Below are 26,721 nucleotides of genomic sequence, written 5' to 3'. Positions count from 1 at the left end.
CTAAAGCTAGCATAATCTTCAATTTTACCACATGACAGGAGGCTTTGTATTTTGCATTTTTAACGCTGAGAAAAGAGTATAGAACTAAATAAGAGTACTACGGTGTGCCGAGAGACCCAGCATTCGGCATTGTGGGGTGGTCTTCCCCGTTGAGCGCCCACGTATACACCATCTAACGGGAAATTATACAAGACCAAGTCTGACCGTTTGTCAGCAGAATGTTTAGTCCTGTAGAGTGAAAGGAGAACGACCTCCACAACTCATAAGCTGGAGAGGTATGACATTGGGTAGTTGGTATCCAAGAGGATCCTAGTCCCTTGGGCATCCTCAGGTAGTGATACGGGCTGCAGTTCCGTCTCTATCCTCACAGAAGGGATCAAGGTGCAGGACCGAACCAGACAGGCTGGGAATGTCCAGATGTAGGGGTAGGGTCGTCGCATCCCTGGGTTCCCAGATTCCCAAGAGGTCCCTGGCAGCCTGCGACCATCTGCTGACCTGCCAAGAAACCCCCAAAGCAGGTCCAGGTCCCCAGGTAGCCGACCCTCCTGGGATAGAAGATGTGAGTACCCTTACGGCTCCGTGAGGAATTGTTTTCCATGAATGTAGCAGGAGAAGATCCTCGCCTGCTCGAGAATTACTGTAGACCTTGTAAGCATGAGAAGCATAAGTACTCCGGGGAGGTCAGGTCGGACGGAGCGCAATGACCATCGTGCCTCGACTCATACTGTGACGAATGGCAATATCCAAATCAGTCGGCCCCTATGAGATGTGTCTCCCCTGGGAGACAGGTTGATCTTCTGTGAAGAAGACGGGGATCGAAGGAGCCTACATGTTGTCTGATAAACGTGAGTTGGTCCATCCCGGTGGATGTGAACCCTGACTGCCTAATCTGTGGTTACCTGCAGTAGGCTGCAGCCGATCTAGTACTTCTTTATAAATCCATGTATTGTGAAGTATAGGACCAAGAAGTCTAGGTATACAACGTACAGGGTCACTGTGGTGCCGCGGAGAGTCGTACGAATATTCCCAAGTTATGGAAGAGTCTACGAATCCTCTGAGCGAATAGTCTTCTACAAGAGGTTTCAGCCGGTTCTCGGATGAACGTGGGTGTTGACGAGTTTTCAGTTCCTTGGAGTGATCTGAATGAGGTTCTCCCGGAAGAGAGTGTCTCGTCTTCCCTGCCTGTACTACTTCTTTCAGTAGTTTATCAGGGCCCACCAGGCTCCGAGCTACTGGATCGGGAAGGAGAGGATGTCCCCTGAAAACTGGGTAAGGTGGTCGAGCGGGAAGCAAGAAGACCATCCTCACGTGTCTTTAGGTTCTGAAGGCAAGTCGGTTGACTACGTGAAAGTGATCTTCCCCAGGATTGAGTGCCTTTCACCTAGATGTGGTGAAATCCCCTGTGGATGTAGTAGGAGGTATATTGATGGTATCTGTGTGTACCGTGTGCTCTGTCCGCTTATCTGGAGCACCATTGGTTGACTCTCACTCTATATGGGTAATAGAGCTAGCGGTAGCGGATCTCAGGTCAGATGTCCCGAAGTGGTCGACGACCGGCTCTGTTGCCAACCGGTTCCAAGGTAATTGCATAACACCTCCTTCCTAGGGGTTTGGGCCCTTATGAAAGCCGTGGGACCCTTGCATGTCTAATAAGTTCCCTTCGGAACTTTGTGCCTTGTGCCTGGGGTTCCGACTATCCTGGCGCCCAGTACCGCCAACCATCCGTCAATGCGGAGGAGTGCTGCTATGGGCATCCTATGGGAGAGGCCAACACTGGGGTTTTCCTGCGAGAAGCAGAAACTGTTTTTTGAGTCCATATATCCAAGTTGTATGCCGGTTCCTGGATGATGTTTGGCGGCATCCAGCATCGCCCATGGTAAGGTCGTGAATCCTGAAAGACCTCCTCTGTTGGTCACTATAGTCGTCTGAGCCGTTCTGACCAGCATGGAAGGGCATGGGTTTGCCCGACCATCAGCGGATATGGACATTCTAAGCAAGAGGCTGCAAAGCCACGAGTGCATAACGTTGTCAAGTAGGTTTATCGTAGTAAGGGATACCCCTGTGTAAGGCACAAACCAGTATTCAGGCACAGGATGCAGGGCAAACAGATCAGTTTATTATGACAGTAGGCAGTGTTCACGGAAACCCTTGCGGGTCTATTCCGAATCGTGGCCAAATAAAACAGACTGGGGCTTACCCAGTACATAGAGGTTGCCATAGCATTGCCTCCGCTCAGCAGCACCGTGCAGCGCACGTATAGTGGGGGCTCACCCCGGGTGCACAGGGTATGAACCCTTAAGTGCTGGCCATCGCCCTGATAGAGAGTGTCAGTCACCTCTTCCATTATTAAATTCACCTCAAGTGGAATATATATCGTTAAGTAGGCGGCTCGGAACTCCTGTTCAGCGGTTGTAATCGCATGCCTCTGTTCGGCATTTTAGTGCAGTGCACGCCTAGCCAGGTCCGGTGCATTGGGCTTGGGCCTTTAACTGCAGGCCGCAGAATAGGTACAGGGCATAAACCCGTACCGTATCATGATTCATTATCAATGGAGGTATTCCTTCAGCTGTAGGTAGAGGCTGTTGCCATAAGATTTCCTTCGCCTATCGTAGGGGTCTCACCACAAGAGCACCGGGTCGGAACCTGTAAGTGCTGGTCCCAGATCCGAAGTTCGGATTTGCAATCCTCGAGCTCGCTGTTGAGAGGGGTAGGAGTAGAAACAGCAGTGCTGTAGGGGGCTCACTCCGGTTGCACAGGGTATGAAGCCATCAGTGCTGGCCATCAGCCTGATAGAGAGTGTAATACAGCTCTATCAATAATTAATGCACCTCCATGGGGGATATTCTGCGTTGAAGCTTGCGACTCTGTCCCCTTTTTTGCTGAATAGATTGGTTTATACCTAGTCAGAGATCACCTCAGGTGCGCGGGGTATGTACCCGTCCAGCGTAGGTCGCGGCCAAATAAAACAGACTGGATGAGAGCACAATCCATTTCATTGTGTGCAATGCACCATGCAGACCCCAGCAGGGTGTAGTAGTGTGCAGTTTATTGTGTGCAATTTATTGTCTCAAAGTATCAAAACAACCCCAGTGGGGTGTGTGATATGCAGTAGTGTGCACTTATTGTGTGCAATTTATTGTCTCAAAGTACCAAAACAACCCCACAGGGTGTGTGATATGGGGTACCCCAGCAGGGTATCTGTTGTAGTGTAAATAATGCCAGTGGACCACAGCAGGGTCTGTATAAATGACAGTAAGGTGTAATAACCCCGGCAGGGTATTCTGTATCTGTCACTTAGTGTTGTCAAAATTGTCCCAGCAGGGCAAACCACAATATTGGGATTTGTATAACTGGGCCTCACCCAGGATCACAGAGGTGGCCAAAGGCGACCTCCAAAAATCAGCACGGTAATAGGGGCAGCACCCCAGGCAGGCACAGGGTAATAAGCCCTTTAGTGCCTAATATGGCAGTAATGAGACAAAAGTGACTGACCTCTGAGGGATAATAGGATACAACACTAGCTCTAAGCTCCGTCATCTGTCATGTTCTGACAGGTAGTCTTAAGTGATAGGGGTCATCCCTTTGAGCATCCATTACCAGACACAGAGTCTTGCTGTAGATTCCTGAACCATGATCCAGGTGATATCCCTTCAAATCTCCCATCACTGATATGTATTTATACAGTACCATCTTGATACTCCATGTCCAAGGGTGCTATCCCTTTAAGGAATTTAAGGGTGAAATCCCTTTAAGGATTTGGTATCCCTTTTAAGTAGGTCCAGAGTGGTATCCTTTTAAGGAGTTCCCTCTAAGGGTCCAAGAATGGTATCTTTAAGGAATTTGAGGGTGCTATTCCTTTAAGGGATTTTTTGGGGGTGATATGCCTTTAAGGTTCCAGTACCTCGAACCACTATACATGAGAACGAGTCAAATCTGTAAATAATAGGCCAGTTAGAATACTTAACTTTGCCTGGATTCGAACTTGGGACCCTGGGGTCCAACATCTGTGTCAGAGAATCGTGAGCAGCAAGGCTAACTGACAGCCCAGGTATATGTTACTCTCGAGCGCCGAAATCGTGGTGGGCGAGACGCAAGATTAAAGATGGCCGCCAAGGGTAAAGGAGAGGGAACATGGTCCCTGGAGTCTCGGTAGACGCGGGATCAAAAAAAGGCCACCGCGTCATGCTCGGTCGCCCCACAGACTGCCCTGCACCAAGGTAGTGGATGTTGGAAAGCATCCAGCACATTACCGGGTGTACGTTATGGGGTAGCCTGAGAGAGCGAGGGCAGTGAGTCCGGCCGTCCCCCTGAGGGTTGTAGGAGGAAGGGGTCAAATGGATAGGCCGGAAGAAGGGGTTAATGCAGGAGGAAAGCGGGGAAAGAGGGTCCCCAGATGCCCCAGGTATAGAAGGCCAGGAAAATCGCCAGAAAAGTCATGATACATATGGTGTAAAGTACATACACCATAACTATACATAAAACCTATCAAGTCAATAATAAAATTTACAACTAACACCTATTAAATCCATGTTATAAAATACATATGACATCTATTAAATACATATAAAGTACATATAATACTTATCAAAACAAAGGATGAAATGCCTATAAAACTGATAAATTACAAGTGATATTAATCAAAACTAAAGATTATGAAATAAGTATAACATTAAATCTACATAATATCTATGAAATAACAGAAAAAACACAGCTGCACATAGTACAGAAGCACAGCAAGAACATACAGCAAAGTATATAAAATATAATACAGAAACAATCTCAAAGAGGCACTGTAAACATAAAGTAATGGAGAAGAGTAATACTATGTATGACCTGTCTGCTTGATGGAGCAGTAAAGAAAGAGAAAATGATAAGGTCACATTGCCTTGTGTACATCTTGCTCTCCTGTGATTGGTTCTTTTTTCTATGTGTTTCTTTACTGCTGTATGGAGTTAGTAAAGAGAGATATGCAAAATACAAAGTCTCCTGTCATGTGGTAAAATTATACATAGATCTAGTAATAATAATTAATTTGTTGTCATATGTGTCTATAAACTTTAATACTATGCAAAATAATAATTAAGAAAACACTATTTAAAAACATGACATAAGACATATCTAGGAAACATAATGTCAAAGACTTATTGAATAGCTTATACTTGTATGACAAACATTAAATATTTTTTTCCATTTTCGCCATGTTTTTCTAGATACATATTGATGGGCAGCAGATAAAAGGGGTTGCTCTGAGGTATGCAGAATTCACATTCTGCAGGCAGGAAATAAAGTAATGAATGAAGAAATCTGTAGAAAATGAATTCCACATACTGCAGGGCAGCACTTTTTATGTTGCCCCATCATCGTAAGGAAGAGATGTGTGTCCAGGAAACATGGTGTATAGATTGGTGTTCTATATACACATGGATCATTAGTGTCACGACATGTAAGCACTCACCTGTCTTGCTCTTTTCCTATATTTCAGAATACCAATCTCAGGTTTCCTGTTTTAACTTGCAGGACCTAGTAAATATAACCTCCATTAACTCTGCAGCAGTCGTAACTATATACAGGCCGGAGGCCCGGAGCAGCACGCATTTCGTTTGGTTGACTTGCTGCACTATAAACTACTTTCCAGCAATGAAAGAGTGAATAGAATGGTTCTATAAGAAGGGGCGTGACTATTTGAAGGTAGCCAATCCAGTGCAGCGCTACTGATAGGGAGAATTGAGCTAGGCAGTGGCTGGTTTTCTTTTTATTGAATGCATATAGAGAAAGGATGTAACCTTTCCTCTGGTTTGTTTTGTAACACAGTACTCCAAGAAACAGCATTTTTATACAAGCAGCCATATCCCAGGACAGCAAGTACGTTACAGGAAATGAAAGTACAGCTTGTTTAAGCCTGCAGCTTTCCTATATTTATAAAATGTAGCCTTCCACCCGTCCCCAAACCGCTAAAAGAAAGAGAGAAATCCGATTTACATGGTTTCATAATATAGATATATATTAGTACAGGTTGAAAATGGCTCAAATCTATCAAGTTCAAAGCAGATTAAAGACACAATTTGGAGTAATTTTTAATTTCATAGAAAATATTTTATTTTCAAAAATCCTTCTAAATTCTTAAATTGCATCTGCATTTATTATTGGATCAACAAGCTGTTCCAGCAAGTGTTTACTATGGTGAGATTTCTCAAGGCAAACCAAGTGCTTTTGAGAGTGCAAAGCGCTAAATAATGAGTGTCAAGGCTAAAGATGTTTTTTTTCTTTTAAATTTTTTTTGCAGTTCATATGAGGTTAACATACAAGCGTGCGGTACCCCAAAGGCCATCCGCATGCATATTTCAGCACAATGATTACAAAACAATAAGAACTGTGGGGTATGTCATAACAGTGCACTAATTTTATGTATAAGTACAGGAGTATCGAGTATAACACAAGCTAGTTGAGTATGCTTATCACGAGTTTTCTCAGGCTGAACGTTAGGGTGATTGTTGGAGCTTGCACGTATTTTTATCAAAATATACCAAAATATAACAAAAGCAGCGTTGAAGATATTCACAGGTTGTAGGCGGGTATGACCCTTGCATGGGCTAATCTGAATATAACATGTCTTATATTGGTGTCTAGCGCTATCCCTTCCAACAGTATCATACAGGTGGACTGTTGCTTATAAGATTAGGTTTTAAAACATAGAAACATCAATGATATTCCAATATGTGACGGTTCCCTGTCTGTACAGTATAATGCTTACTTTTTAAACAATTAATACGGTCACAGGTTTACATATGAGCTCCTCGGGTTTGACTCGTGTATGTGAGCGTGTGCCCTCGATTGTGTACTAGGCATGGTGGCAGGCATGTGGCAGTGTCGCTACTCTGTCATATCAAGAAACATGTTACCTGCGATGCAGGAAGATGTGCTGTTTTGGGTGCAAAGTAATAGATCAATATAGGGTTTATGTTTACATATTCTAATATAAAGTTTACAAATAACATTTTTACTCATTATCTAAAGGAGATTAAATGTTTCTGTTTATTTATAACCCTTTGTAGTATTTTTTTTTAACCCCATACAAGTTGTGATCAAAACAAAATGTAAACAAACCAGAATTTGACTATATGTCTTTTCAACAATAATTTACCTCTTTCTTACCAAGTGCCCCCACATTTATTATATACATAGGCATCCACTTACCAAAAGCCTCAAGATTAAAATTCTAAATGTTATTTCAATTTTGATGTGGCACTGATAAAACCTATAGTGTGGAGGTGTTATTCAGTGCTATCATTAACCCCTTAAGGACAGAGCTTCAGAAGCTTGTCTTTCACTTAATGACAACGGCATTTTTTGCATTTTTTGCTATTTGCGTTCAACTGCAATTTGCATTTTACTAATTTATTGCACCGACACATATTATATACCGTTTTTTAAAGGACAGAAAGGGCTTTAATTTGATGTAACACATATATATATATAAATGCTTATTTATTATAAAAAAAATACAGAAATATGCAAAAAAATGAATTTTTGTGTGTTTTTTTACAGTTTTTGCAATAATAATGTGTACACAATTAGTGCAGGTTAAGGAAAGTAATTAAAAATAAATTAATTTAGTTGTTCTGAATTACAGAATATATAATGTGTCTGGGATTTTCAGTTTTTTTTGGTAGTTACAGGTCACAAAGCACAAGGAGTAAAATAAACTTTTTATGTGGAGCGATTTTAGAATTTGGTATGTTTGTCTTGTAAGCCTAATAGCCATAAAAGAAAACAAAATTGCCACACAAACGTATATATTTATATAAAGTAGACACCACAGGCTATTTACCTAAGGTTGTTTTGACACTTTCTACGTAGCCATTTTACCGCCAACCTCTGCTAAATATTGGAGTAAAATTGTGTTTTTGGGGGGTTTTCGCACACAAACTTATAACAAAGAACTTCTCATGTGTATTTTGTAAAGTTGGTGTGTGCTATTCCTGTACAAAGTTTTATTATGTGTTCAGTTACTTCTGCTGAGTACAACGGTACCCCCATTGTATGTCTTTGGCACTATTTCGTGAAGCTACAGTGCCATATACGAGACCTGTCCTTTTCAGTATTCACAGTAGAATTTTGAGAGACGGATTTAATGAGCCTATGCTTCCATTTGGGGTATTATAGTAGTTTGACTGTTCAAAAAAACCCCACAAAGGCCTACCATTTGTAAAAGTAGACACTCCAGGGTATCTCATAAGGTGCATATTGTGCCTTAACATGCCCCCATTTTTTTACCATTACATGCCAAAGTATGTGGTAAAAAATAATTTTGTGCATATTTTACATACGGATTGCATTTTTGCTGGGCATTTTGTATATTTCATGTGTGCCACTAAGTTCAAACCCCCCAAATTATGCTCAGCTAAGTCTTCTGAGTAAAAGGACACCCCCATTGTATGTCTATGGCACTATTTCGTGAAGCTACAGTGCCATACAGGAGACCTGTCCTTTTCAGTATTCACAGTAGAATTTTGAGAGACGGATTTAATGAGCCTATGCTTCCATTTGGGGTATTATAACAGTTTGACTGTTCAAAACACCCCACAAAGGCCTACCATTTGTAAAAGAAGACACTCCAGGGTATCTCATAAGGTGCATATTGTGCCTTAACATGCCCCCATTTTTTTACCATTACATGCCAAAGTATGTGGTAAAAAATAATTTTGTGCATTTTTTACATACGGATTGCATTTTTGCTGGGCATTTTGTATATTTCATGTGTGCCACTAAGTTCAAACCCCCCAAATTATGCTCAGCTAAGTCTTCTGAGTAAAAGGACACCCCATTGTATGTCTATGGCACTATTTTGTGAAGCTACAGTGCCATATAGGAGACCAAGCCATATCGGTTTTGACCGAACTTTGAATTTTGACGCCGGGCCTATGTGCAATTTCCAAGCATCTTTGCAGGTTTTAAATTCAAACTACCCCACAAAGGCCTACCATTTCTTAAAGTAGACACCCCAGGGTATTTCAAAAGGCATATTTTGAACCTTAGCGTGGGATCATTTTTCCGCTAGCGTGTACCAGGTGTAGTGGTTATAAGCGTTTTTTTCTGCCTTTTTGACACACAAAGTGAGTTTGCACAGTATATTTTGCAAACCATATGTGTACTACCACTGTATAATACTTCATATTTTGCTCAGCTATGTCTGCTGAGTACAAAAATACCCCCGTATGTACCTTTGCCAGGTATATGTGGACATCGGAGGGGCACATTTGGGACACAGCCATTCCATTTTTTTTCAAATTTTGAATTTTTACGCTGTGCCCATGTCCCATTTTAGAGTATTTTACCAGGCTATATAATCCAAATACCCCATAAAGCCATACCATTTCTTAAAGAAGACATCCCAGGGTATTTCAAAAGGCATATTTTGAACCTTAGCGTGGGATCATTTTTCCGCTAGCTTGTACCAGGTGTAGTGGTAATAAGCGTTTTTTCTGCCTTTTTGACACACAAAGTGAGTTTGCACAGTATATTTTGCAAACCTTATGTGTACTACCACTGTATAATACTTCATATGTTGCTCAGCTATGTCTGCTGAGTACAAAAATACCCCCGTATGTACCTTTGCCAGGTATATGTGGACATCGGAGGGGCACATTTGGGACACAGCCATTCCTTTTTTTTTCAAACTTTAAATTTTTACGCTGTGCCCATATGTCCCATTTTAGAGTATTTTACCAGGCTATATAAACCAAATACCCCATAAAGCCATACCATTTCTTAAAGAAGACATCCCAGGGTATTTCAAAAGGCATATTTTGAACCTTAGCGTGGGATCATTTTTCCGCTAGCTTGTACCAGGTGTAGTGGTAATGAGCGTTATTAAATGTATTTTTTTACTTTTTAAAACTTTTTTTACTTTTTAAAACTATTTTTTAAACTTTTGTTTTGATTATTCATTTTTTTAAAGTTTCCTAAACTTTCGTAAAACTTTTTTTTACAGATTTAACATTTTTCTAAGCTTTTTTTTTTTACGTTAACCCCTAACTAGCAGTAAGCAGCACTAACAGTAAATTCCCCATTTTCCCATAACTCCCACCCACCCCAGCTAGCAAAATATTTAATTATACAATATTTAAATTAGTTAATTAAATAAATTTAACCCCTGAGGGTTAAAAAATAAATAAAAGTTAATCGTCAGGGGTTAAAAAAAAAAAATTAGAACAGTATAATACTGTGATCTGTATTTTGATCACTGTAGGCAGTGATCGACTGGCAGGGAAGGGGTTAATTTTTATTTGGACTGGGTAAAGGGTTTATTTTTTTAAATTTTTTACTTAAATGTTATTAAAACTTTTTTTTAACTTAATTTTTTTAACTTTTTAAAGCTTATTTTTAAACTTTTTTTAACGTTAACCCCTAGTTAGCGTAATACTAAATCCCCCAATTCCCCACTAACTTCCACCCTCCCCAGCTAGCTACATTTATAATTTTAAAATATTTAAATTAATTAATAAAATAAATTGAACCCCTGAGGGTTAAAAAAAAAAATAATTAACCCTCAGGGGTTAAAAAAAAAATCAGATCTTAGTAAAATGTAATCCCTGCCAATTGATCACTGTAGTCAGTGATCAATTGGCAGGGAAGGGGTTAATTTTTTATTAAAATGTGTAAAGGGGTGGTAAAGGGGGGTGGGATTTTAATTTTACTATGTTTTCTTTCCACCAGGGGGCAGGATCACTGAAGATCCGTCTCCCTGCACTTCACACAGAACCAGGAAGTGCAGGGAGGCGGAGGTGAGTATAGAGAGCACATGTGCCCGCTCTGGCATGCTGTCAGAGCGGGCACATGTACTCTGACAGCCCGATCCGGTGCTCCCGGTCTGCCTCTAATGCAGAGGCAGACCGGAGCACCATTAACCCCACGATCACCACGATTGCGGCGATCTGGGGTTAATTTTAACGGGTGACGGACGAGGTCCGTCACTCGTCATTAACGCATTCCCCTGAGTGACGGACCTCGTCCGTCACTCGTCGTTAAGGGGTTAAAATGCTAGCTAGAAAAAGATGAGAAACACTGTATCTCCAGGAGAGACTTCACAAATACAGCCTTGCAAGAATTGGTAAATGATAGTCTTCCAGCTGGCAAAGCATTGTGGAACATGTGCAACAGATGACCAACTTTTAGTCACCCTTGCGCTAGAAAGGGGTCCTAAAAAAATGTATTTAATTTACTTCTGAAGTAGTTATGGTAGGGTGTGGAACTGCACTCTGTCCCTTTAAGTAGTATGTAGCTGGGTGCAACTCGGACAGTCTCAGTACCAGAGACCAAATGCTGAATAACAAAAATAGAAGAAAGGTTCAGGCACTCCAAAGTACAAACCAGGCAATTTTATTGAACCCACTCCATCACAATGTTTCGACCTACACGGTCTTTGTCAAGCTTAGGTGTAGGTCGAAACGTTGTGATGGAGTGGGTTCAATAAAATTGCCTGGTTTGTACTTCGGAGTGCCTGGACCTTTCTTCTATTTAAATTACTTCTGCACCAGGGCCACAACATTTAAGGTCTCCCTATATCACACAACCCATTTCTTCCATTCGTTTGTGTGTCTCTCCACCTCCCACAACCTCCTAGGATCTATTTCCACTACCTTCCACCAAACCCTTGGGGTTTATTCCGTAAAATTTGATTTGTATGTAATTGGAAACTGAATTGCAAAATTCAGACTAAAACAGCAAAGCTATTACTATAGTTGGAGATATTACTATAGTTGCTGAATTTTTCCAGATAACCCCAGCTTTGTCAAGTGGATTTTAATTCCATACACTTTGGCGTTTACTGAATAAATTTCACTTGTTCATGCCTCTTCCCCCATCTCCCACCACCTCTTGTGACAAAAAAACACGGCTCTCGATAGCCTACCTCTCTCCAGTCGGTCTGCTTTGTCAAGTGTGACTCTATCCAACCTTGGATAGCAATATTAGGCAGAGAGAGATGAGCTAACCTGCCTCCGGCATTTACTGCCATCCTTTAAAATTGGATGCGTTTCACTGATAATTAATTTTTTGAATAAATGTCTCTTTGTAACTGTGTAACTGCCATCATCCATGATAATTACTTGGCTGACAAATGGTGACATGAGTTACTCCACACACCATGACCCAGTGGCGGATCCAGAGCCTGATCTCGGAAGGGGCACTTGTAGATTATTTAAATAAATAATCCAGACACAATAACCACTACAGCTCATATGGTTATGGTGCCAATAGTGCCGGGACCCCCTCCCAGAGTAAGTAGTCAAACCGTTTAAGAACAGTTTGACAACTTACCTGAGGTCTGCTGGGAAATGGGGCTGTCATAGGAGCAGTGGTGTGTGTGAGGGGTGCAGTGTGTGTGAGGGGGACAGTGTGTGAGCAGTGTGTGTGTGTGTGAAGGTTGCAGTGTGTGAGTGAGGGCGGCAGTGTGTGTGTTAGGGGGGCAGTGTGTGTGTGGGTCAGTATGTGTGTGTGACAGTTGCAGTATGTGTGTGTGGATTGCAGTGAATGTGTGTTTGCGGGGGCAATGTGTGTATTGGGGCAGTGTATGTATGTATGGGGCAGTCTGTGTATGTGGGGCAGTGTGTGTGCATGTGGCAGTGTGTGTGTGGGAGCAGTGTACGTATGGGGGGCAATGTGTATGGGGCAGTGTGTGTGTGTGTGTATGGGGGCAGTGTGTGTATGGGAGCAGTGTGTGTATGGGGGGCAGTGTGTGTGTATGGGGGGCAGTGTGTGTGTGTCTGGGGGGCAATGTATGTGTGGGGGGGCAATGTGTGTATATGGGGCAGTATATGTGTATGAGGGGGGAGGGGCAATGTGAGTGTGTGTGATAAGAAGGCTACGGGGGGCTTTTTTATAATATGTTTTTTTAATTTAATTAAAATAAATATTCATGATGTCCCCCATTCTTACCTTTACTGGGTGGAGGGGGGACATTTATCTATCCCTGGTGGTCTGGTGGAGAATCCCTGGTTGTTCCAGTGGGGATAGTGAACTCTAGCCCACAGCTTGAGGGCTAGAGTTCACTCTCGCGAGATTTGGAGCGTTGCCGTGGTAACCGTGGAAACGCTCCATACTCGCGAGAGAAGGACCCGGAAGAGCTGCAGGCTGAGCTTCCGGGTTCTCTCTGTCCCTCCCTGGCAGCTGCCAGCACAGTGCCTGCGGACCGGGGAGGGAGATCTCTGATCTCCCTTCCGGTCCGTGAAGGCACATTGCAGGGCTAGCGCCTATATGTGCTGGCAGGGGAGAGGGAGACCGTCTGTTTTCTCAGGGGGGGCAATTGCCCGATGTTGCCCCCCCCGGATCCGCCACTGACTTGGTCATTTGCTGTGTTAGCAGTGTCTGGGAGAGGGCCGGCGTTACCATTAGGCTGCCCTGCAATTGTCTGAGGCTGGTGTGTTGAGTGAGCGGCTCCTCAGCCACCCCCCAGCATACCCGTTCAGCTGCTGGGCTCCCTCTGCAGCCGATTACCTGCTCAGGGAGCGGGGTTTACCCAAGCAGAGCACTCTGCTTCCTGCAGGCAGGGGAAGCTGGGACATGACTTAGTATCTTGGCTGCCCCCTGTCTGTGAGCACCGGAAGCACTGTAAAGGGAGCAGAACGCAGGCTGTGCTCACAGTGCACGGCTCTCTTGCTCCCCCAGCAGAAAGAACACTTTCTGCATGCTGGATCCCATCTCCTCCAGATACAGCACCCAGGTATGGCATTGGGGTGTGTGTGTGTGTGTGTGTGTGTGTGTGTGTGTGTGTATAAATAAAGTTTGACTTTATATAAAGTGGTGAGTTTGTGTTTGAGTGACAGTGTGTGTGTGTGTGTGTGTGTGTTAGTCAAAGTGTGTGAGTGACACTGTATATGTCAGTGAGAGTGTGTTACTGAGAGTGTGCAAGTGACACTGTGTTAGTGAGAATGTGTAAGTGACTAATAGGTGTGTGTTAGTGAGAGTGTGTAAGCAATAGTGTGTTTGTGTTAGTGAGAGTGTGTAAGTGACTCTTGGTGTGTGTGTTAGTGAGAGTGTGTAACTGACAATGTGTATGTGAGCAGGGCTCAGGGGGTGACAACCATAACGGTTGTCACGTGCCTGGCGGCCCTGGGGGGCCCGGCCGCCGGGGCCCCACGTGTAGCGGTGGAACTGCCGCCGGTGCAGTTGCACCGGCGCCTGCACGCTGAGGGGGTCCATCGGGTGGCCCATGCACTTAGGCCGTGGTATAGTGCGACCGGGCCCCTTTAAAAAAAAAATGCCGCCGCAGCGCAAGTGCTGCTGGGAGGAAGTGGTCACTTCCTCCCAGCTCACTCCGCGCGGGAGGAGCGCACGCCCGACAATGAAGAGGGAGATCCAGCCGACTGCCAGTCCCATCAGCCCCAGCCAGCCACCCTCCTGCAAAGACAAGGTAAGAAACAGGAGCTCTCTGTGTGTGTGAATGTATGTCTGTCTGTGTGTATGTCTGTCTGTCTGTGTGTATGTATGTGTGTGTATGTATGTCTGTCTGTTTGTGTGTCTGTCTGTCTGTGTGTGTATGTATGTATGTCTGTGTGTATGTCTGTCTGTCTGTCTGTCTGTCTGTGTGTATGTCTGTCTGTGTGTCTGTCTGTCTGTCTGTCTGTCTGTCTGTATGTCTGTCTGTATGTCTGTCTGTGTGTGTGTATGTATGTCTGTCTGTGTGTATGGGTGTCTGTGTGTATGTATGTCTGTGTGTATGTCTGCATGCATGTATGTCTATCTGTATGCATGTCATTATGTGTGTATGAATGTCAGTGTATGTATGTCTGTATGTCATTATGAATGTCAGTGTATGTATGTCTGTATGTCATTATGAATGTGTGTATGTATGAATGTCAGTGTATGTATGTCTGTATGTCATTATGAATGTATGTATGGATGTCAGTGTCTGTATGGATGTATGTATGCCAGTATGAATGTATGCCAGTATGAATGTATGCCAGTATGAATGTATGCCAGTATGAATGTATGCCAGTATGAATGTATGCCAGTATGAATGTATGTCTGTATGCATGTATGTCTATCTGTATGCATGTCATTATGTGTGTATGAATGTCAGTGTATGTATGTCTGCATGTCAGTATGAATGTCTGTATGTCAGTATGAATGTCTGTCTGTATGTCATTATGAATGTGTCTGTGTCTGTGTCTGTATGTCCTTATGCATGTGTGTCTGTATGTATGTTAGTATGTGTCTGTCACTATGTACGCCTGTGTGTTTGTATATGTGTGTATGTCTCAGTATGTGTGTGTCAGTATGTGTGTCTGTTAGTATGTATCAGTGTGTGTGTGTATCTGTGTCCTTTTGTATCAGTGAATGTGTTTGTGTCTGTGTGTGTATTCCTGTGGGCGGGATTTGGAGGCGGTCTCTGTGGGCGGTTTTGGAGGCGGGCCCTGAGCTCAGTTAGGGGCCCCAAAATTTCTGGTGGCGGCCCTGTATGTGGGTGAGAGTGTGTGTATGTTAGTGAGAGTGTGTACAGTGAGGGAAAAACGTATTATGTTATGCAGAGAGGCACTTTCTGTTTCCAACACATACACATGAACATAGGATCTTATTCTCTCTACAATTCCCCCCCGCCCCTCAAGTGTGTATATATATATATATATATATATATATATATATATATATATATATATATATATATACAAAAATAGGTAAACAAGGCACTCCTCCTATATTCAAATTCAAATATAACAAATGCCTAGGTGCAATCCCGCGTCCAAATATAGCAAATAATCAAAAAAGGGAGCACTCCAGGTCTTTTAGTCAAATGGAAAAAATTGTATTTACAGTATCAAAACATGATACAAATTCTGTGCAAAGAGAATCAACGTTTCGACCCTGCTGGGGTCTTTATCAAGATCACAGTGAATTAGCATTACAGTGCAGAATATATACATACAAACAAATGCTGCTTACCAATCAAGAGATCGGAGACCCGATCAGCTACAGAACCCGGAAGTGACAGCACCACGTGGGTTACGCCTAGCATGTGACTAGGTTGCCGTGCAATCTACCAATGTGTGAGTGAGTGTCCGTGCGTCAAACAGCCGACACCACCGTCATACCCGGAAGTGCTAAGGTCACGTGGGTGTGATCACGTGATAGACGTGCATGTGATGCGGTTGCTAGGCAACCCCTATAACAAACATAATACTAAAAAAACTCCCTCTTACTGAATAAAGAACGGGAGAGTACGTAAAACACGTCTTATGGAGGACAACATTAAACTACACATCGCAATTTGAGGATGGACTAATCATAAAAAAGTGCATAGTGCAAAACCCAAATGTATCTACATAGTGACAAAGTGAAACATAAGTGGAAATAAACCGTCAGATAGTCCTATCTAAATTGCGAAGACAATCTAGTGTATATTATCTATACATAACCAACTTTACTAAGTCTACAAATTAAATTTTAGAACACTAGTTTCAAACCTGTATACATAAATTATCTGTCTCTGGTTTGCGACAATCTTATCAATTCTAATTAAATACAAGAGGAAGCATTGGCAATACTCATCATATAAATTGAATGCGGAAAAGTTGTTCAACTTAAATATCCACTAAGCCACTTCTTTTCCAAATCTCTCTCCATATACCACCTAAGGCGACTGACCCTACATAGTAACTGTACTGAATCATACAAAATCAATGCAAGAGTGGATCACTGGAAGACATCCACAAAAATAAAAAAAAAGGTCAAAGAAACATAGAAAGAACCAAATGTTCATTGAGTCCTTTAGGTGTTACGGTTTTTAGATGGTAGATCCAATAAGCCTCTCGCTGAAGTAGTAATTTGGATCTATCGCCTCCTCTAGGTGGTGCTGGGACATGATCAATTGCTATGAACTTGAGGGTGGGTAGGTGATGTGATGCTGATAGAAAATGCTTAGCAACCGGTTTATCTGTTCTCTGGTCTCTGAAGGCTGTAGTGATTCCAGAGCGGTGTCCTCTGATCCGGACTCTCAGTGTCATATCGGTTTTCCCCACGTAAGACAAGCCACATGGGCAGGTGATCATGTACACCACATGTGTGGTCATACATGAGATGTAGTGTTTGATAGGAATCCGTTTCCCACTATGAGGATGAGCAAAAGTGGTACCCGTCAGCATATGGCTGCACGTAACACAGCCACTGCATCTATAGCAGCCTTTCTTTTGAATTTTAGGCGTCCTGGCGTAGCATATTCGGGGATCGTTCTTCACCAATAGATCTCTCAAATTCCGATTTCTCCTATAACTGAAAATCGGTTTGTTTTTGAATTTATCAGACAGACTTTGGTCCACTTGGAACATATTCCAATGTTTCTGGATACATTTCTTCAAATACGGAGTGGCAGTGTTGAATGTAATGGGGAGAAAGATATTGTTTTTCTTCCTACTAGGGTCTGTCTGGTTATTTCTTCCAAGCTTTCTCCTTAGCGGCCTCCAGAGTCCGTGGATGGAAGCCCCCTACTTAGAAAGCGATCCCAAACCTCTTGGAGTTGCTGTTCACAGTATTCTAGATTGCTGTTATACCTCATCACGCGGAGAAATTGGGAAATTGGTAGCGAATCCTTAACATGCTGTGGGTGGAAACTAGTGGCAGACAACAGTGTATTTCGATCCGTCGGTTTTCGAAATAATGTAAATCCTAATCTGTTCTCAATCATGTATATCCTTACGTCCAGGAATTCGATACTGTGTTCACTCCAATTTAACGAAAGCGTTACTGGAGTAGGTAAAGCGTTGATCTGTTGAACCATCTCCTGCAGGGTTGTTGTAGTGCCTTGCCAAATTACAAAGATATCATCTACAAATCTAACATATTTTAATATATGAGATTGATATTGCTGTAAAATGTATTTCCTTTCGAACCAGTACATAAAGCCGTTGGCATAGGCTGGTGCCATGGCCGCACCCATGGCGGTCCCGGATATTTGAAGGTAAAACTTGTCTTCAAATTTAAAGTAATTACATGATAATGCAATATCCAGCCACTCCATGAGATAGAGAATGGGAGGTCCGCTGTCATCATTGGCTAAAATCTCCGATATAGCCTCCATTCCTTCTTTTTTCGGTATTATAGTGTACAGACTTTGGACGTCCATTGTGGCCAAGATGATCTTTTTGTTTGTCAAGTCCATCTGTTCTACCTGGTTAATGAAATGTTGTGTGTCTTTCAGACACGTTGGAAGTTTTTGCACACTATTATTAATGTGATGATCAATAAATTGAGCAATAGGCTCAATTAGTCCGCCTTTAGCGGAAACAATTGGACGGCCTGGTGGTTGTGCCAAGTCCTTATGAATCTTCGGTAGTGTGCACATAACCGGGTGTTTCGGGTATTTTACAAACAAAAATTTGGCAGTTCTTTCATCCAGGTAGCGATGTAATAAACCTTCACTTATAAGTTTTTCAATCCTTATTTGAAATTTGGCTACTGGATCGAAGGTCTTGAGTAGGTGGTAGTATCCTGTAATTGTCGAAGTATTTCGCCCCTGTAGTCATCATAAGTTTGTATGACTATTGCGCCGCCTTTATCGGCGGGCCGAATAATAATTGTGGGGTCCTGTATTAGATCTTTTAGGGCTGCATGTTCCCCTTGCGTGAGGTTATCTCTGTAATGAGGTGGAGTCGTGATAGTAGGGTCCATTTCATGTTTAATAACCTGCATAAAAGTCTGCAGAAACTGCAGTACATTACAGGAATTTAAAATCCAAGCAGACATTCTGCGAAAACATTTCAAGGATAAAGGCTACCCCAACCGGTGCCTTAAAAAAGCTTACAAAAGAGCAGTGGATTCAGAGAGGGAAACATTACTAGCTGAGAAGCTACCAATCACACCCACCAACGCACCACCACGCATGATGCCGGTTGGAACAAAGTTAAATCAGGCATCCAGAAATTCTGGCCCCTACTACTAGGCGATATACATCTAAAAAAGATTCTAGGCCCAAGGATTGATATGACAGCAAGGAGAGGCAAAAACCTAAGAGACCTCCTAGTACCAAGCCACTATCAACCCCAGCGGCCTCAGATCCGAACTTGGCTGAATACACCTGTTGTTGGGACGTTCCCATGTGGGCCATGTGTCGCCTGTAAATATATTAGACGTAACTCAAAAAGAATATCTGACAGTGAAAACAAACAAACATTCAACATCACCTCATTCTTTAATTGTAACACTGCAGGCCTGGTATACCTTCTCACCTGTGAGTGTGACTACAAATACGTGGGCAAAACTTTCCGCCCGTTCAAAGAAAGAATTAAAGAACACGTTCGATCTCCCAAACTGAGTATCGAAACCCCCATTGCCCGTCACATCAGAGAACATCACTCTGGAAAATCCCATGGATTACGCTTTTGTGGGCTAGAGCTAGTGAAACGGGAGAAGAGAAGGGGAGACTACGATAAATTCCTAAGACAACGAGAAAGTTTCTGGATATATAGGCTCAAGACCCTACAACCCAGAGGACTCAATGAAGGATTTTCATTTGCACCATTCATCTAAATTACAGTTACTACAATTTAATACCACTCTTTTTTGTTGCTGTATGGCTCAAAAGTAGCCATGTGAGAGATATATATAATAATAATAAAAATATAAGTCTATGCCTTATTGCTTATCTGAGCTTAATAATCCCATTAGCTCCTAAATAAATAGCCTGCATAGCAACTACCATCTTACTTTGGAGTCATATTCATATGCTCTTCTTACAACAACATTCTTTGTTTAGACAGTTTTGCTTTCATGAACGACATACCATCCGCACGCTTGGTAAGGGTTAAATCCCTCAAGCCTACGAGTTGGCTGCCACTCAAGGTCCCGGCCCCTCCTATTTTTGTGGGCGGTCCAATTTTGGATCTTTACGCCCCCCCCCCCCCCCCCCCCGGGATGGGCTGGCCTTAACAGGGTTTAAAATAAGGCGCCAACCCCATAACCGGTTAGCTCTTGACAAAGGCGCATGCTAGCGCCGAAACGCGCGTTGAGCGTTTACCGATTCTAATTGAATTTAGACTGTCCTACTGAGGACCACTACTATACCTCTGAGCGCTATCGACTTAAACTTAATTTAAACTGTCCTACTGAAGACCCCTACGCTATTCTATTTAAGTATTGAGCGGTAGCGATTCTAATCGTAATGATACTGTCCTACTGAGGACCATTGCTATACCTCTGAGTGCTATCGATTTAAGCTAATTCAGACTGTCCTACAGAGGACCAGTACGACATTTTATTTAAGTGTTACAGGCCACTCGGTCCTATTTAGGACTATAGTATAGCCTACCTGAGCGATGCTGAGATTAGTTGTGACCATTAGATTTGGGGGTTTTGTTATGCGGGGAACTTTCTAGGGCTTGATCTACACGCTTATTTTCTGGGTACTGGGACTGGAGGGGCTACTTTACTAATATCCCCATTATACCGTTCCCTACACACCTCTGGCTACAGACAAGTCTCTAGCTCTCGTTCCCACCGATAGATGTGTTTACCACGTGGGAATTCAACATAAGTATACTCCCGTTATGGTTTTTCAATTTTGGTTATGCTTAGTGGATTTTTAGGAGTTACTGTCAACTAGGTTTAAAAGGTCCAGTGTGAACTACGGAGTGTGTATACCACTCCAACCTGGACATCAGGCTGGTATTTCTAAGGGTGTTAAGAGGTGTATAGGCACCAATCTTGCTATTTGCCGTCCACTCTCGACTTTTCCCCTTATACCTCAATACCAAGCTTGGATTCTAAAACCACTAGTTGTACCTACACTAGGGACACCGCTATCACCTGACAAGTGTGTTAGTTTGAATGACAGTGCTCCCCCTAGATTCTTTAACGGTCTCCTCAATTCACTATCGCTAAACGCTGTCAAATATCCCCTATACTCTGTATGATACTTAGGAGTATATATACGTAACACTGTGCATGACTCATAGATACTGTATCCATCCATTAGCCGTCTAACAGGTTTAGAACAGCTACAAATGTATTGTTATACACTATCTATATTGCGAGTATGTTTCAGTAGGTTCTAACTACATTACTCCCTCAATCCGTCTATCTCGGCATTGCCTATACACTTGTTTATTTTTTTACTCTATTTCTATTCCCTTAAGAGGGATCAATAAAGATTTATTTTTTTGTAAATAGCTCGTTCTACGCTCCCTTTCACAGCATTGTTTTGCCACACACTGACGGAGCAAATCCATCTAGGGTTTAGAAGCTGATTATGGATGTACTGTTTTAGTGCACTCCACTCAGCTTCCTCTTTTTGCATAAAAGTCCTAATTGAATGGTTTGGTGTATAGATATCCTTTTTATACCGGTTAGGAAAGATGTGTGTTGTAGTAGAACTCTCATCTTTTTTTATTATGTCATGGCTATATAGAGTCCTCTGTAGTTTATACAGATCAATCGCCATGTCAAACTGTTTGGGTTTTGCCACAGGTATAAATGTGAGTCCTTTCTGAAGCAAGGATATATGGTTCTGGTCCAGGACCTTATTGGACAAATTGAAAATAGATGTTATTTCCGTAGTCTGGGAGGTTTTCCCATAGCTCCTATATTTCTTGTAACCCTTTTGTCCACGTCTAGGCCGCCTCTTTCTTCCCTTCGGTTTTGCTCGTTGGTATAGGTTAACCGTGGTGGATCGCTCGGATGACCTCCATCCTTTAAAAAAGGAATCTGTTTTATTGTTTGAGGGTCAGTAGCCCTTTCTCCATCAGAAGCCGATTCTCCCGAGCTCACATCTACTGTTTGTAACGCAGGTTTTCTTATGCGTGTTCTAAATCTCGGCGGAGGATTCCGTATATTGGAATCTGTCCCACTTAGCCAACGGTAAACCTGATGGTATTTGTAGTCGTGGTTCACTTTCTCAACTTTCACCTTTTTAAAACGAATAAGTTCGTTTTGGTATTTCTGAATGTCATCCTGTAGTTTCAGCATGAAATCAGTGGATGGCGTGGCTTGCAATGTGGTGACATGGGTCAGTTCAAATTCCTGTATCGATTTCTTCACTTGAAGTAGTTCTATCCCGACTTCTTCAATGACTATCACCATCCAATCGAGGGAGCATTTATTGGAGATATTCATCCACTTTTTACAAAACATAGGGTTTTGTCTCCCTATTGTTGGAGCATTCTTTATCCGGAAACCCCTCGGGATCCGTTTGGATCTGTAATAGTCAGACAGGAAAACGCCGTGGAGGTCTAAATCCACTTCTCTCTTTTTTAATCTGGATAAATCGTTGTATAAATCTTTTGCCGTGTGTATATGAGGAAGATCTTTAGAGCTCCGTGGCCATAATACTAGTTGGGCTTGTGCTTCCGTAATAGATAGAGTTTCAGCTGTTTCTGCCAATGCTCCAGCTTGATCCAAAAAATCCTCCATACTGAATGGATCCTGATAGTGATATAGATCACTCTTGAAAGGTTAAGCAATTTTCTAAATCTTGGGGGTGCTCTTGTAAGTGCCACGCTAGCACTTAGTCAAATATACAAAAATAGGTAAACAAGGCACTCCTCCTATATTCAAATTCAAATAGAACAAATGCCTAGGTGCAATCCCGCGTCCAAATATAGCAAATAATCAAAAAAGGGAGCACTCCAGGTCTTTTAGTCAAATGGAAAAAATTGTATTTACAGTATCAAAACATGATACAAATTCTGTGCAAAGAGAATCAACAATCATACTATATATACAGTGAGGGGGGAAAAGTATTTGATCCCCTGCTGATTTTGAACGTCTGCCCGCTGACAAAAGAAATTATCAGTGTATAATTTAATGGTATGTGTATTTTAACAGTGAGAGACAGAATAACAAACAAAACAAAAAATCCAGAATAACTTGTGTCAAAAAAAGTTAAATATAAATTGATTTGCATGTCAATAAGTGAAATAAGTATTTGATCACTTATCAATCAGCAAAATTTCTGGCTCCCAGGAGTCTTTTATACAGGTAACGAGCTAAGATTAGGAGCACTCTCTTAAAGGGAGTGCTTCTAATCTCATCTCGTTACCTGTATAAAAGACAGCTGTCTAAATAAGCAATCAATCAGATTCCAAACTCTCCACTATGGCCAAGACCAAAGAGCTGTCCAAGGATGTCAGGGACAAGATTGTAAACCTACACAAGGCTGGAATAGGCTAAAAGACCATCACCAAGCAGCTTGGTGAGAAGGTGACAACAGTTGGTGCGATTCTTTGCAAATGGAAGAAACACAAAATAACTGTCAGTCTCCCTCGGTCTGTTGCTCCATGCAAGAGCTCACCTTATGGAGTTTCAATGATCATGAGAACGGTGAGGAATCAGCCCAGAACTACATGGGAGGATCTTGGTAATGATCTCCAGGCAGCTGGGACCATAGCCACCAAGAAAACAATTGGTAACAAACAATTGGCCGTGAAGGAATGAAATCCTGCAGCGCCCGCAAGGTTCCCCTGCTCAAGATAGCACATGTACAGGCCCATATAAAGTTTGCCAATGAACATCTGAATGATTCAGAGGAAAACTGGGTTTAAAGTGTTGTGGTCAGATGAGACCAAAATCGAGCTCTTGGCATCAAATTAACTCGCCGTGTTTGGAGGAGGAGGAATGCTGCCTAGGACCCCAAGAACACCATCCCCACCATCAAAAATTGAGGTGGGAACATTATGCTTTGGGGGTGTTTTTCTACTGAGGGGACAGGACAACTGCACCATATAAAAGGAATGATGGACGTGGCTATGTACCGTCAAATCTTAGGTGAGAACCTCCTTCCCTCAGCCAAGGCATTGACAATGGGTCATGGATGGGTAATCCAGCATGACGATGTCCCAAAACACACAGCCAAGGCAACAATGTAGTACCTCAAGAAGACCAGTCTCCAGCAGTCTCCAGACCTTAATCCCATAGAAAATCTGTGGAGGGAGCTGAAGGTTCGAGTTGCCAAACATCAGCCATGAAACCTTAATGACTTGGAGAGGATCTGCAAAGAGGAGTGGGACAAAATCCCTCCTGAGATGTGTGCAAACCTGGTGGCCAACTACAAGAAACATCTGACCTCTGATTTCCAACAAGGGTTTTGCCACCAAGTAGTTGAAGGGATTAAATACTTATTTTACTCATTGACATGCAATAAAATGTATAACTTTTTTGACATGTGTTTTTCTGGATTTGTTATTGTTGTTGGAATTGTTATTCTGTCTCTCACTGTGTCTGTCTCTCACTTTTCCCTAAATGTTTCCCCAGGCTGTTTCCGCTCTTTCTCACTGTGTGTCTGCTTTCACTTAAAGGGACACCATAAGCACCCAGACCACTTCAGCTGATAAAAGTGATCTGGATGAATTGTCCCAGGGCCCTTACCATGCAAAGGTAATTATTGAAGTTTTTTTTAGAAACTGTAATAATTACAATTCAGGGTTAAAGGGACACTCCAGGCACCCAGACCACTTCTGCTCATTGGAGTGGTCTGGGTGGCAACTCCCACTACTCCTAACCCTGTTTTTAAAAACTGCTTTCTACTAGACAGCCACTAGAGGTCTCTTCCTAGTCCATAGCAGAGGAAACCTGTGCTAGAGCGTCGCTGGACGTCCTCACGCTGTGTGAGGACCTCCAGCGTCGCTCAAATCCCCATAGGAAAGCATTGAAATTAGTTTTCAATGCTTTCCTATGGGGAGACCTAATGCGCATGCGTGGAATTGCCACGCATGCGCATTAGGTCTCCTCGGCCGGTGGGCGGGATCAGTCTCGCCCGCCGGCCGATGGAGTCAGTAGGAGGAGCGGCGCGGAGGAGGAGACAGCGGCGAGGGACATCGCCGCTGCCACAGGCAAAGTGACTGAAGGGGTTTTCACCCCTTCAGTAACTGGGGATTGGTGGGTGGGAGGGAGAGGGACCCTCCAGTGCCAGGAAAACGGATCGTTTTCCTGGCACTGGAGTTTCCCTTTAACTTCACCTCTAGTGGCTATTTATGGGGATGTACAGCATCACGCAAAGCCCCAAAAGAAATCCTTAAAGTGAAGGTGGTAAAAGACATCAGCGCTGGTCCCAGGTTAGTGGCATAAGGGGTTTTTAACCCCTGCACCATGAGGGGGTGTGGGGGGGTGTGGCACTTGACAGGGGTGGGAAGTTTGTTTTCCTGGCACTATATTTTCCCGTTAATGTCTACTCAGTGTGCCTTTTTCCCTAAATGTCTCTTCATTGCAATTTAGAGTTTAGTGAATAAACTTCTGAGGGAATGTAGTTGCATTCATAAGGGGGTGGCAAAATGGATTGTTGCCTAGGGCGGCTAGAATCCTTGCACCGGCCCTGGTCTGGGGTCTATATGTACTGGTTGTACTGCCACCTCAGGCAGTGTCATTGGAGCGTCATAAGAACAAGATTTCCGTCAGTCTATCAATTCTGAGAATGTTTAGCAGCTCTTATCAGCATGCAGAGCATACCCCAGTTTCAGAGTTGCAAAAAGGTAGGCTCTGACCCCCATTATAACCAATTTATTTTGGGCTGGAGCAAGGGTCATAATGAATTTGATCTGCATGTTCCAATCAGAGGGAGTACTAAAGCACTATGGGGCATGATTATACATAGATCTAGTAATAATAATTAATATGTTGTCATATGTGTCTATAAACTTTAATACTATGCAAAATAATAATTAAGAAAACACTATTTAAAAAACACATGCTGGTTGAGTATGCTTATCACGAGTTTTCTCAGGCTGAACGTTAGGGTGATTGTTGGAGCTTGCACGTATTTTTATCAAAATATACCAAAATATAACAAAAGCAGCGTTGAAGATATTCACAGGTTGTAGGCGGGTATGACCCTTGCATGGGCTAATCTGAATATAACATGTCTTATATTGGTGTCTAGCACTATCCCTTCCAGCAGTATCATACAGGTGGACTGTTGCTTATAAGATTAGGTTTTAAAACATAGAAACATCAATGATATCCCAATATGTGACGGTTCCCTGTCTGTACAGTATAATGCTTACTTTTTAAACAATTAATACGGTCACAGGTTTACATATGAGCTCCTCGGGTTTGACTCGTGTATGTGAGCGTGTGCCTTCGATTGTGTACTAGGCATGGTGGCAGGCATGTGTCAGTGTCGCTACTCTGTCATATCAAGAAACATGTTACCTGCGATGCAGGAAGATGTGCTGTTTTGGGTGCAAAGTAATAGATCAATATAGGGTTTATGTTTACATATTCTAATATAAAGTTTACAAATAACATTTTTACTCATTATCTAAAGGAGATTAAATGTTTCTGTTTATTTATAACCCTTTGTAGTATTATTTTAACCCCTTACAAGTTGTGATCAAAACAAAATGTAAACAAACCAGAATTTGACTATATGTCTTTTCAACAATAATTTACCTCTTTCTTACCAAGTTCACCCACATTTATTATATACCATTTTGTTCAGGAGAAACAGAACTTTTATTTCATATCAAACATTCATATACAGAACTCCATTTTATATGAATAAAATCTAAAAAAAACTTTAAAAATTAAGAAATGTTATTTTTCAATTTCGGCATGTCAATTTAACTGTTAATGTCAGAATACTGTTCAGTTTTCCTGCAATAAAACATACATATTTGTATTCAGAAATGTCTCACGAGTAAAACAGTAACCTCCATGTACAGGTTTTATGGGGTTTTGGAAATTTAAAATAAAAATGTTGTCAGATTAGTTTGCTGTGTCTAGGTTGCTTTGAGACCGTACGGC

The 26,721-nt window shown here is 42.4% G+C and overlaps 1 protein-coding gene across 2 annotated transcripts in view; it reads right to left on the bottom strand.

The window, feature by feature from the left end:
* Positions 1-26,721, bottom strand: part of LOC134567970 (flavin-containing monooxygenase 5-like) — an 82,675-nt gene that overhangs the window by 44,665 nt on the left and 11,289 nt on the right. Inside the window, exon 1 of one of the 2 annotated variants that reach the window (XM_063426157.1) lies at positions 5,456-5,582. The exons of the other annotated variant lie outside the window; for it this stretch is intronic. The gene's annotated coding sequence lies outside the window, so the exon portion shown is untranslated. Of the gene's footprint in view, positions 1-5,455; positions 5,583-26,721 lie in introns of those variants that run through there. 2 annotated transcript variants of the gene reach the window in all.

This window comes from Pelobates fuscus, chromosome 7 (genome assembly GCF_036172605.1).
Source record: "Pelobates fuscus isolate aPelFus1 chromosome 7, aPelFus1.pri, whole genome shotgun sequence".
Taxonomy (NCBI): Eukaryota; Metazoa; Chordata; class Amphibia; order Anura; family Pelobatidae; genus Pelobates; species Pelobates fuscus.
Note: the sequence above shows the minus strand (reverse complement) of the source record. Positions and strands in the feature narration are given on the sequence as shown.